Below are 3,856 nucleotides of genomic sequence, written 5' to 3' on the forward strand. Positions count from 1 at the left end.
TCTCGAGGGCTGAACGTGACCCCGAAACAAGGACCAAGTGCAGCATTGTACAAATTTTTCCGACGATGGCTAAATTGTAGCAGCCCGCGCAAAAAGTAAAATAAATAAGCAAAACAAAAGACTCAAAACACATCACTAATTGATAATATTTATAAATGGTTGGAAACAACATTTATGTAATAACGTTTTTCACTTTTTTCAGAATTTCTCAACATGGCATAGGGGGCCTGTTCCCCATATCTACATAAATATAGAGCCAATTCCTGTTTCTCTGTTTGGGGAATATTTATTAAGATCAAAGACTTTTCCCTGATATTAAAATTCTGTACAACCCCAGACAAATTCTGGAAAGAAAATTATTTTTCTGTTTGGGCAGAAATTCGTATTCTGTGATGGTAAAGGGGGATAATTCAGTTCAAAATAGGGGGCTTTCACTAGAGCATGATGTTATTAGGACTACAGAAAGCAGCCTTTAGATTTTGAGGGAAGAAACTGTTATCACTGAAGGAAATTATACCAATTCAGAATAGGACAAAAGCATAACTATATGCCCTTTCAGTATCCTATCAGAACATTGTCTAACACGACCACCCCAGGATTATCTAATTCTCTAGGGGATGTACCTTTGTTTGACTACTAGTTATGTTTGATTAGGCCCAGGTTCTGTGAATTATGTGTCAGTGATATGGATTTTTTTTCCAGGAGAGGTGCAAATGATTTCTCTTTGACAGGAAAGATAACCCAAAAGGTTGTAGGTTTTATTGCCCAGTAGGATACTAATCAGTTCTGTCTCTCACTGAGTATACTTATTTCAGCAAGTCTTTTTTTCCTCACTGACTTAATATAAATCAATCTTAATCAATCTCATTCTCTCTTTCTGTATAGCTGTGCACACACCTGCACAGATAGATATACACATTTAGATACATACAATACGTATGGATAACATATATTATAGGTGTATATGTATCTCAGACGTTCTTTGAGTTAGCTATGCCCCCACATCTTGACAGCAGATTACCTACACAAATTATTTGGAACTCTGCATGGGAAATTTGTCTCTTCAGCTCTATTTATTTATTCAGTCATTTAGTTCTATCAGTATGGACTCTTGGATTCTTATTTTATGCTTTGTTTTATAATCCAGTATTCTTTTTTTCAAATAGCTGCAGCTTTGACCATTGGAAAATCTTTCAGTTTGCTTATGTGTCCATTTCATATGCCCTTATGATTCTTTTCTTTTTTTTTAGCCACTTCCAAACTTTTGGCATTACAAGATGCTCCAGGCTCATCTCCAGCTCTAAAATCAGACATTTCTCTGATTGCGCTATAGGCACCCTTATTAATAAGTCAAATACATGTCTATTCTATAGTTGTATGAGAGTCATGCTATAATAAAATGATTCAAAGTTATTTACTTTTGCTTCCCCAAGTGAGACTTTCCACCTGTATTCTTCAACCCGCTAAAACACGTCACTGAAAAAAAGTTTATGCATAGATTCATTGGTTTAGAGCTACATTACTGCCACCAGAGTTCACCTCTTCCCTGTTGCCCCATATGCCCTCATGCACTCATGATTATGAGGTGGCTCAGGACAGTGTTTGTGAGCTACCATACGTGCCAATGGAACAGAGGGGGCTTAACGTTCGTAACGCTGAACAGTTTGACCTTGTGATGGGTGAGCAAGTTGAATGTTCATAAGCTTTCAGAGCTTTTAAGCAGATAGAGAAAATGCTTTTGTTTAACATTTTACACTTTAAAAGAAAACCACTTCTTTTTTTTTTTTTTAATTTATTTTTTAAGATTTTATTTATTTGCGGGAGAGAGAATGAGAGACAGAGAGCATGAGAGGGAGGAGGGTCAGAGGGAGAAGCAGACTCCCTGCTGAGCAGGGAGCCCGATGCTGGACTTGATCCTGGGACTCCAGGATCATGACCTGAGCTGAAGGCAGTCGCTTAACCAACTGAGCCACCCAGGCGCCCAAGAAAACCACTTCTTAATGAAAATCAATATTTACTCATTTCTCATCAAATATTATCCTCAAGGGAATGAAATAGATTTTAATCTGTCGATTCTATGGGGGGAACTAAATAACTAATTAACATTATTATTTATCAAGTAGTCAATATGTCCTTGTTGTAATACAATCACCACAGGATCAAAGTACATTAAATAATTGAAATACATAAAACAGGGACAGAATAACTACTATGTTAAATTTTATTAAATAATCATCTAGACAAATGAATGAACAACAAATATTGGGCTACTCAGTCAGCCTAGGAGTAAAGTTCCAAAAAATGATGGTGATCTGTGAAATCCTCCTATATGTAGCTTCTGGGACAAAACAGAAAATGTCATCGAAATATCTGGGCTGGCTCTTTTCTGGCTGGAACCATGGAGGGTGCAGAAGAGAAGAAAAAGAAGGTTCCTGCTGTGCCAGAAACCCTTAAGAAGAAGCGAAGGAATTTCAAAGAGTTGAAGATCAAGCATCTGAGGAAGAAGTTTGCTTAAAAGATGCTCGAAAGGCAAGGAGGAAGCTTATCTATGAAAAAGCTAAGCATTACCACAAGGAATGTAGGCAGATGTACAGAACTGAGATTCGAATGGCGAGGATGGCAAGAAAAGCTGGCAACTTCCTTGTACTTGGGGAACCCAAATTGGCATTTGTCATCAGGATCCGAGGTATCAATGGTGTGAACCCAAAGGTATTAATGGTGTTGCAGCTTCTCCGCCTTCGCCAGATCTTCAATGGCACTTTTGTTAAGCTCAACAAGGCTTCAGTTAACATGCTAAGGATGGTGGAACCGTATATAGCTTGGGGGTACCCAGACCTGAAGTCGGTGAATGAATTGATCTACAGGCGTGGTTATGGCAAAATCAACAAGTGAATTGCCCTGACAGATAACACATCGATTGCCCGATCTCTTGGTAAATATGGCATCATCTGCATGGAGGATCTGATTCACGGGATCTATACTGTTGGAAAACGTTTCAAAGAAGCACACAACTTTTTATGGTCCTTCAGATTATCTTCTCCACAAGGGGGAATGAAGAAAAAGACCACCCATTTTGTAGAAGCTGGAGAAGCTAGCAACAGGGAAGACCAGATCAATAGGCTTATTAGAAGGATGAACTAAGGTAGCTACCATGATTATTTTTGTAATCTGGTCAGTTAATAAATGACTACTCTCAAATGGAAAAAATATATATATATATCTGGGCTGGTATAGCCAGTATTGATGATGAGAAGGCCCTAATTGTTAGACCTTTACATAACACAGTCAGCATTTTACAATCAATAGTCATGGAAGTACAAATCCTGTCCCAGGGAAAATCTCTTGCTTTCCGTGCTTCTGTTTACTTTTCAGGTTCTTACTGAATCTATAATTTATAAGTAAGTGACATGGTTAAAATTTGAATTGAAGACTTTTAACTCTACATTTAGCATTTTCTCCAAAAGATGGTACTATTCATATTCTGACTTTTGATTACTTTATATTAGGGTTTACTAAAACTTCATGTTTCAGTAGAGGGAGCAATATTTTCAGGGTTTAATTCCACAGGAACAGGATGTATACATATATAGTAAATTCTGAATTAGCCATGCCAACAAAAACATTAGCATGAGACGTGAAAACATCATACTTAGTGTACCACTTGAAATGGAGATAGGTCCCACCAGCAAAAAAGTGAATGTGCGTTTCCTTGTCCATTCATGTTTATATGTTTCATGACAAACCTCACCTTCTCATTGTTTCCCACGTATTTTCTGTCGAAAATATTTAGTGCCACCCACATTGGGGTTTCCCAAAGCACACATATTCAGAAAACTTGGGGGTTTATCATTCTTTT

General features: G+C 37.6%; 1 pseudogene; it reads left to right on the forward strand.

The window, feature by feature from the left end:
* Window positions 1-2,398: 2,398 nt before the first annotated feature.
* LOC110580086 lies at window positions 2,399-3,141 on the forward strand (annotated as a pseudogene).
* Window positions 3,142-3,856: the final 715 nt, after the last annotated feature.

This window comes from Neomonachus schauinslandi, chromosome 12 (assembly GCF_002201575.2).
Source record: "Neomonachus schauinslandi chromosome 12, ASM220157v2, whole genome shotgun sequence".
NCBI lineage: Eukaryota > Metazoa > Chordata > Mammalia > Carnivora > Phocidae > Neomonachus > Neomonachus schauinslandi.